Source organism: Nanorana parkeri, unplaced genomic scaffold (genome assembly GCF_000935625.1).
Source record: "Nanorana parkeri isolate BGI_ZX_2015 unplaced genomic scaffold, ASM93562v1 scaffold1251, whole genome shotgun sequence".
NCBI classification, from domain to species: domain Eukaryota; kingdom Metazoa; phylum Chordata; class Amphibia; order Anura; family Dicroglossidae; genus Nanorana; species Nanorana parkeri.
In genome coordinates this window covers 218008-227409 of record NW_017307519.1, presented here as the reverse complement: position 1 = coordinate 227409, position 9402 = coordinate 218008, and the positions used below count along the sequence as shown (strand labels likewise).

The 9402-nt window shown below is 50.6% G+C and overlaps 1 protein-coding gene across 3 annotated transcripts in view; it reads right to left on the bottom strand.

Annotated features, from left to right (window-relative positions):
* The window catches only part of TAGLN2 (transgelin 2), a 34083-nt gene that overhangs the window by 8834 nt on the left and 15847 nt on the right, over window positions 1-9402 (bottom strand). Inside the window, exon 1 of one of the 3 annotated variants that reach the window (XM_018568836.1) lies at window positions 8518-8529. The exons of 1 other annotated variant lie outside the window; for it this stretch is intronic. The gene's annotated coding sequence lies outside the window, so the exon portion shown is untranslated. Of the gene's footprint in view, window positions 1-5423; window positions 5437-8517; window positions 8530-9402 lie in introns of those variants that run through there. One more of the 3 variants, XM_018568837.1, reaches the window with a different exon arrangement.

The window sequence follows — 9402 nt, the reverse complement described above, 5'->3', positions numbered from 1 at the left end:
AGGCCGCGGCCCATCTCCTGTACACGACGAGATCTTGGCTGGTTTCCGGACAAGCGGTGGAAAAGTACTGAGACGGCTGGTTGCCGGGACCTTGGCTCTGGCTCGGCTGTGTTTGTTTTGCAGTTAAGAAAACTGAAGTTGGTATGGGAGGGAGACGAGGGCTTTCCAATAAAACTCACGCCTGCTTTTACCAGTAAAAACGTCAAGGTTTTCTTTTTTTAAAAGGGACCCGATAGTCTATTTTGTTGTGGGCCCCTGACCATCACATCTACAGGAGCTTGTTGTAGGCCCCTGACCATCACATCTACACGAGCTCTGACCGTCACATCTACACGAGCTTGTTGTAGCCCCCTAACCATCACATCTACACAAGCTTGTTGTGGACCCCTAACCGTCACATCTACATAATCTTGTTGGAGCCCCCTGACCATCACATCTACATGAGCTTGTTGTGGACCTCTGACCATCCCATCTACATGAGCTTGTTGTAGACTCCTGACCGTCACATCTACACGAGCTTGTTGTAGCCCCCTAACCATCACATCTACACAAGCTTGTTGTGGACCCCTAACCGTCACATCTACATAATCTTGTTGGAGCCCCCTGACCATCACATCTACATGAGCTTGTTGTGGACCTCTGACCATCCCATCTACATGAGCTTGTTGTAGACTCCTGACCGTCACATCTACACGAGCTTGTTGTAGCCCCCTAACCATCACATCTACATGAGCTTGTTGTAGCCCCCTGACCATCACATCTACACAAGCTTGTTGTAGCCCCCTAACCATCACATCTACATGAGCTTGTTGTAGCCCCCTAACCATCACATCTACATGAGCTTGTTGTAGACTCCTGACCGTCACATCTACACGAGCTTGTTGTAGCCCCCTGACCATCACATCTACATGAGCTTGTTGTAGCCCCCTAACCATCACATCTACATGAGCTTGTTGTAGCCCCCTAACCATCACATCTACATGAGCTTGTTGTATACTCCTGACCGTCACATCTACACAAGCTTGCTGTAGGCCCCTGACCATCACATCTACATGAGCTTGCTGTAGATCCCTGACCATCCCATCTACATGAGCTTGTTGTAGCCCCCTAACCATCACATCTACATGAGCTTGTTGTATACTCCTGACCGTCACATCTACACAAGCTTGCTGTAGGCCCCTGACCATCACATCTACATGAGCTTGCTGTAGATCCCTGACCATCCCATCTACATGAGCTTGTTGTAGCCCCCTGACCATCACATCTATATGAGCTTTTTGGACATCTCATCCCAAAATCATGGTCATTAACATGTGATTGGCCCCACTTTGTGGCTATAACATCCTCCACTGTTCTGGGAGGGCTTTCCTCATGATTTTGGGGGTGATCTGGCTCACAACCAGCATTACAATTTATCCCAAAGGTGTTCAGTAGAGTTGTGGTCAGGGCTCTGTGCAGGACACTCAAGTTCCTCCACACCAAACTGGTCAAGCCATGTCTATATGGAGCTGGCTTTGTACACAGGGGACAGTCATGGTGGAACAGAAAGGGGTCTTCACCCAACTGGTCACACCATGTCTTTATGGAGCTGGCTTTGTACACAGGGGCAGTCATGGTGGAACGGGAAAGGGTCTTCACCAAACTGGTCACACCATGTCTATATGGAGCTGGCTTTGTACACAGGGGACAGTCATGGTGGAACGGAAAAGGGTCTTCACCAAAGTGCTACCACAAGGTTGGAAGAGAACAATAATCTACAGTGATGTAGCATTGACAGTTCCCTTCACTAGTGACACTTCAACCCTTGCCGGCCACTATCTCTTGTAGTGAAGTAGCAGGTAGAGGAAGGAATCATGGTACCCAATGGAGGACATCCATTGGGCACACCCATACGTCTTCCTATATTGCAGTGAGAAAGGGTTTAGGGTTGGCCTGGAGTGATTCTTTGATTCTGTGTTCCCACTGTCCCGGTGACCCCCTGCACGTATTTGTACACCATAAAGGGTTGCATTGCAGCGCCATCTTCTGGTGCTTTTCGCCCAATTATATCCATTTGTACAGGCCGGTATGTTGACAGGTACACTTGAACCACTCTCTGATGACCCGTTATAGGTGGATCATTGTTCTCGGTCTGAAGAACCAAGTCTCCGATCCCGGTTTATACCTCTAATCATCCCAGGAATGCTATTGGGCAATGTCTGTATATAAACCCTTGATTTGTGTATAAAAAGCCGGAACCCGCCGCGGCGAAGAGCGCCACTGAACGCAATCAATATGTTTACAGGGGATTTTTTACATTTGGACAGACATCAAGCCCTACACGTGTTCCCTATTTACTGTCCTTCTCTTCAAAGAGGCCATAAAACATATGGGGAGCGTTTGCTGGACCTGGATGCAGCATGTTGATGTGCGGGATGAGAGGAATCCAGTTTTGTGAAGCTGAAAAACATCCATTGCAGGAGGGGGGCGGAGACAAGACCAGTCACCCTGCACAAGGAGAGAGCAGCAGTGACCAATCTTAATTACAGTAGGGGCGGAGACTAGACCAGTCACTCTGCACAAGGAGAAAGAGCAGAAGTGAGCGGTCTTTTACAGGAGGGGGCGGAGACAAGACCAGCCACCCTGTACAAGGAGAGAGCAGCAGTGAGGAGGGGGCGGAGACAAGACCAGTCACCCTGCACAAGGACAGAGAGAAGCAGTAAGCAGTCTTTATTATAGAAGGGGGGCGGAAACAAGACCAGTCACCCTGCACAAGAAGAGAGAGCAGCAGTGAGCGGTCTTTATTACAGGAGGGGGCGGAGACAAGACCAGTCACCCTGTACAAGGACAGAGAGCAGCAGTGACCGGTCTTTATTACAGGAGGGGGCAGAGACAAGACCAGCCACCCTACACAAGATCTTCTCTTTAGGATTTCAGGGAAGTTCCACCTTAAGAAAAAAGGACAGTGGAGAGCGGCATTGGAGTAAGTCTCCTTGGCGTCTCTGGTACGGACAGAATATCTTGGCAGAGCCCACGAGCAGGATGTCTGGGAATTTTCAAGATAGGAGGATCGAGTTACCAGCTTTGTGAATTATGAAAATGCGTCGCTGCCAGGACAGCCAGAGGAACGGCGTTTCCGCTCTCCCGGGCCTGGCGGCGGCACTCCTCCGTTGATGTAAGATGACGGATGAACCCACGGGAGTCTTCCTCAACCGTTCCATCTTCTTCTTTGTCAGGCGCTCGGGCCATTAGCTCACGCTGATTTATTAAGATTACGCGTTTGGCTCTCGGTCACCGACGCGCTTTCAGAGGTGAAAGCGTTTTTTGTTCTACGAGCCGTGAGTCAGGGAGAAGCATGGAGGGTAGAAGATGCAGGGCCTCCTTGATCTTTGGTCCCTAGGGGCCCCTTATGTGCCAGTTGTTGGCTCACATTATACTCTGTGGCCCTAGATCATAAAGCTTTAATGACCTGCTAAATACTGACTGAGAGGCCACTTTGGCATGCCTTGGGCCCGCATTAATACTCGAGCATTCTCAGGTGCTTTTGTTGTGCGTTTTTAAGCCCTTTTCATGCGTTTTCAAGCTTTGGAAAGCTTGCCAATAGAAAGCAGTGTCATCCGTTACATCATATGTTGTCCTTGTGTCTTCCCGGGTTTTTCTGTGTGGTGTTGGGGTGTCCTGTGAGATCGGAGCTCCAGATTCGGGAAAGCTTCATGCCCAGTTTCTTCCCAGGCCCCTCTGCCCCTCGCCATGGTTCTTCTAATGGGCATCACTGGGGTTGTAGTGGTTCTACAAATGGCCATAACTGGGGTTGTAGTGGTTCTTGTAATGGACATCACTGGGGTCGTAGTGGTTCTTGTAATGGACATCACTGAGGTTATAGAGGTTCTGGTATTGGGCATCACTGAAGTCGTAGTGGTTCTTGTATTGGGCATCACTGAGGTTATAGAGGTTCTTGCATTGGGCATCACTGAGGTTATAGAGGGTCTTGTATTGGCCATCACTGGGGTTATAGAGCTTCTTGTATTGGGCATCACTGAGGTTATAGAGGGTCTTGTATTGGGCATCACTGTGGTCGTAGTGGTTCTTCAAATGGCCATCACTGGGGTCATAGTGGTTCTCGTATTGGGCATCACTGGGGTCGTAGAGGTTCTCGTAATGGGCATCACTGGGGTTATAAAGGTTCTTTTATAGGCCATCACTGGGGTTGAAGTGGTTCTTGTAATGGGCATCACTGGGGTTGTAGTTCTTGTAATGGGCATCACTGGGGTCGTAGTGGTTCTTGTAATGGGCATCACTGGGTCGTAGTGGTTCTTGTAATGGGCATCACTGGGGTTGTAGTTGTTCTTGTATTGGGCATCACTGGAGTCGTAGTTGTTCTTGTATTGGGCATCACTGGAGTCATAGTGGTTCTTGTAATGGGCATCACTGGGGTCATAGTGGTTCTTGCAATGGGCATCACTAGGGTCATAGTGGTTCTTGTAATGGGCATCACTGGGTCGTAGTTGTTCTTGTATTGGGCATCACTGGAGTCATAGTTGTTCTTGTAATGGGCATCACTGGGGTCATAGAGGATCTTGTGGGCCCTCCAAGGCAGATGAAAGTTTCCACATCCAACAGACACTCCTGAACCCACAAATTTCTGTTGACACACCTGAGGTTGCTAGGAGGAGGAGCCAGGTTGCTAGGTGCAAAAACCCATGCGTCGCAGATTTTCAGGCACTCCAATTGAAGTATATGTGGCCAAAAACACTCAATTTGCCCCGAATAAAAGGTAGCCCGATGCTTGAGTGTCAATGGGCACCAAATCAAATGTTGAGGGTTGTCCCGTTTCTGCTCAGGTGGACATAGGGGCTAAGAGTCGCTTGAAGCTTGTTGAATCACGGCTTAAAATAGGATGGGGACCAGGAGAGCTTGGAGTAGTTTGTCGCCATTTTGTTTCCTGAAGAGTAGTAGGGTTGAGGTCTATTGATTCGCTTGGGGACGTTGACATTGGTGGTCAGGCGTTTTGTGGTCATAAAAGTATAACGACCAAAGAAGTTCTACATCACTGGGACCTAGAACATTAGTTTTTGGGCCTTCAAGCATCTTCAAAGCCAAAACTAGAGTACAGCTCTAATGACTCAGCTGCCATTGGAACAGGTGAAATATTTCCCTTACTTCCTGTTTCGATGACAACCGTGGGCAGTCTGAATTTCTCATGACTGGCCGCGGCTTCTAAAGACCCAATAGTGGATGACGAAGACCTTCCAACAAACTTACCACCAGCTTGGAATCTTATCATTTTGGCCTACAAAGTGGCCTCCTAAGCGAGTCTTCCCTCACCAGAAGGACTTTCACACCACCCAGCACCATGACAACCCGTACAAAACACAAACAAACATGAGGAGGAAGTCTTAAATGCCGTGACTGAATTGGCCCTTGCCATGGCAACCGAGGTAAACACCCGCTCCCAGGAACTGAAATGAGGCCCCATCGACGCGCTCTTGTAAAAGCAGCGAGTTCCTAAGAATAGGCCCGGGGAGGGAAAGAGTTGCAGAATCTGCTTAGAAAATCAATGTAGCAGAATAAAAACATTGTTGGGGAAGGTTGAAGATTGGTTATTTGTATTCTAGCTTTGCTGGGAGATGACCCCTAAATTCCAGAGGGGGGGGGAGGGTCAAGTTGTTGGGAGACAGTATGAAAAATTGGGAAGTTGCTACAAAAGAACTGTCACCGTGCCAACAGGGCAAAGAGACGGTGCCTATGGAGGGGAACTGGTAGAAATATGGTGGCACTGGACTGGTGGGACGAAGGACTGGTTGTGGTTGGAACCAAAGGAGAGGAGTTCTCCTAGAAGGAGGTGAGTCTATTGGGAAAGTATGATGCGTTTTGACCTAAGGGGGGCGGAGTCATTCACCCAAAAAGTGTTGGCTGTATCTGATGTTCCTGTTCTGACCTGGAGGGTCTCCCCAACCTCCATTGTTCTTGCCATAACTGTGGGCCTGCTCCCCTGTGATGGTGCCCCCGGGCCTAGCATTCAACCGCTCCCCGGAACACCGACACAGCCAATCGTATAATGCTGGGAGCCCCTCATAATGGGCACAGCAGGTGTACAGACCCAGGAACTCAGCTCAGGGATGGTGGGAGCCCCTCATAATGGGCACAGCGGGTGTACAGACCCGGGAACTCAGCACAGGGATGGTGGGAGCTCCTCAATGGGCACAGCAGGTGTACAGACCCAGGAACTCAGCACAGGGATGGGGGGAGCTCCTCATAATGGGCAGAGCAGGTGTACAGACCCGGGAACAAAGTTCAGGGATGGTGGGAACCCCTCAAAATTGGCACAGGTGGTGTACAAATCCGGGAACTCGGAGCAGAGATCTCATCAGTAGACTCCCCAAGAGATATAAGGAACTCTCCGGCATCTACCAATCCCTGAAATACCTGCTTGGGGTGGACTGACCATTTAATGGACTCTCCTAAAACGGCTCTTAGCCTGGCTTGGATCTCTGCTGCCTCGTCAGAAGTCTGGCTCAGCTCCGTATCTCAAAACATGAGACACGGCGGCTCCTGCCAGAACAGCTGTGGTCGGCGTTTTTTGGAAGCCTTCAGTAGTTTGGGGCCCCTGCAGAGGGGGCAGAGGGGGGAAGACGATGAAACTGTAACTCTCCCGGATCTGACATCTCGAAGAATGAAACTGATTTTTATAAAGTATTTCTGGAGAGCTCCCGGAGGAGACGTTCATCTCACTATTAATAGAGACGGATCAAGCGGGCGCGACTGAACTTCCACGTCCGCCTCGTCCTGCGGGGCCCGCCGGCGCAGACACCATGAAATCCATACAAGTGGAAGAGACGGGGGAAGTGCAGACCGGGATGGAGGGAGCTGGAGGAAGCGAAGAATGGAGGACTTGTTCTTACAGATATTCCTTGTGGGAAGAGCCATTGAGGCGCCATGTTGGGTACCTAGAGGTCTATATCGGTGGCACCTAAAGTAGAACTCAAGTCTCCATGGAAACTTTCCCATATCAAAGTGAAACATACAACATACATACATACATACATACAACATACATGGCACCCATCAGAACAAAGTCCTCCAAAAGCATTCCCTTGTCTGAATTACCACCATATACCTGTGTGTGTGCCCAGTGTGACCGACGCGCCCAGTGTGACCGACGCGCCCAGTGTGACCGACGCGCCCAGTGTGACCGACGCGCCCAGTGTGACCGACGCGCCCACTGTATCCCATGTGACCCTACGTGCCCAGTATGTCGTACGTGCCCACTGTGTCCCACGTACCCACTGTTTCCTACGTGCCCAGTGTGTCCCACGTGCCCACTGTGTACTATGTGCCCAATGTACGTTATATCCTACGTGCCCAGTGTGTGCTACGTGCTAGACGTGTGCGATTCGTTCCGAATCGAAATTCGGACGAATTTTCGGAAATTCGGATGTATCCGAATTCCGAATTACAGATATAACGAATGCAAACGAATCCGAATTTCCGTTTCCGAAATTCGGTAGCGGTAGTTCGTTCGGACGTTTGCTTCGTTTCTTATTCGTTTCGTTAGTTGGAGCAAAGTGACATTAGAGTAGAAAAACATTTTTCCCCCTCAAATGTCACTTTGCTGCAAACGAACGAACGGACGGATGAACGAAACGAATAAGAAACGAAACGACCGTTCGAACGAACTACCGCTAACGAATTTCGTCCGAATCCGAATTCCGAATCCACTTTCACACCCCAATCCCGAAAAACTAAATAACACAAATCCGAATTTAAAACGAAACAAATTTTTTGGCAGTGCACATGTCTACTACGTGCCCCGTGTGACCTATGTGCCCATTGTATCCTATATGCCCAGTGTGTTCCACGTGCCCAGTGTGACCTACGTGCCCAGTGTCTCCTCCGACACATGAATGGTATTATTCGGAGGCAAGAACCCCTCCCCCCCACCAAACGTGACGAAGGGCCCGGACCTGGCAAATACCACCGTTATTCACCGCGTGCCCATCGAGGTGACGGGAAGATTATGGAGGTTGCTGGGGAATGAGTCACTCGGCTTAGTCACCGCAGCGGCCGGACTAATCTGCGTCTGTTTTGGCGCTGGGGGGGGGTGCGAGGAGGAGACACAAGACGCATTGTACGGGGCCCACATCTGGCGGGTCCATTAGTAATCCGCAACAAGGGCAGCCAAAATCTTTCATGTCCTAATCGGGAACGGGGCCCCCGTCCCAGCGCTGCATTCCACAGGCCACGGCTAATGGGGGCTGCTGATGGAATAGCTGGGTCTTAAAGGGTCACGCCAATGGGGACACACTCCCCTTCAAGGGGTCACTCCAGTGGGGGGACACTCCCCTTCAATCCCCTCTGCCGCTCCACCCCAAACCAAAAACATTTGCCCGTAGTTATACTTCATCAATGACTTTTCTTCGCCTGAGTTCCCAGCTCCGCCCTCTTGCCCCGGACATTATAAGCACACCCCCAATTCTCAGAGATAATAGAGTGGGACATAGCACAAGCTATGCAGGGGTAAAGGAACGCCCCCATTACCTTGACACGCCCACCTCTCAGAGATGACAGAGTGGGGACATAGCAGAAGCTATGCAGGGGAAAAAGAACACCCCCTGGCCACGCCCTCATTACCATGACACGCCCACCTCTCAGAGATGACAGAGTGGGACATAGCACAAGCTATGCAGGGGAAAAGGAACACCCCCCTGGCCACGTCCCCATTACCATGACACGCCCACCTCTCAGAGATGACAGAGTGGGACATAGCACAAGCTATGCAGGGGAAAAGGAACCCCCCCTGGCCACGCCCCCATTACCATGACACGCCCACCTCTCAGAGATGACAGAGTGGGACATAGCACAAGCTATGCAGGGGAAAAGGAACACCCCCCTGGCCACGCCCCCATTACCATGACACGCCCACCTCTCAGAGATGACAGAGTGGGACATAGCACAAGCTATGCAGGGGAAAAGGAACACCCCCCTGGCCACGCCCCCATTACCATGACACACCCACCTCTCAGAGATAATAGAGTGGGACATAGCACAAGCTATGCAGGGGAAAAGGAACACCCCCCTGGCCACGCCCCCATTACCATGACACACCCACCTCTCAGAGATAATAGAGTGGGACATAGCACAAGCTATGCAGGGGAAAAGGAACACCCCCCTGGCCACACCCCCATTACCATGACACGCCCACCTCTCAGAGATAATAGAGTGGGACATAGCACAAGCTATGCAGGGGGAAAAGGAACACCCCTCTGGCCACGCCCCCCAGTTACCCCACCCATGAGGAACTAATCTGCAGAAAACGATTGGTTAAACCCACAAACGCTGCTTCAAATTAACCAAATCTATCACATCCTGTTAACATTTTTTACAGGGGCCAAGAGGGACCAATGAGGAGGAGGGAGGGGCGGT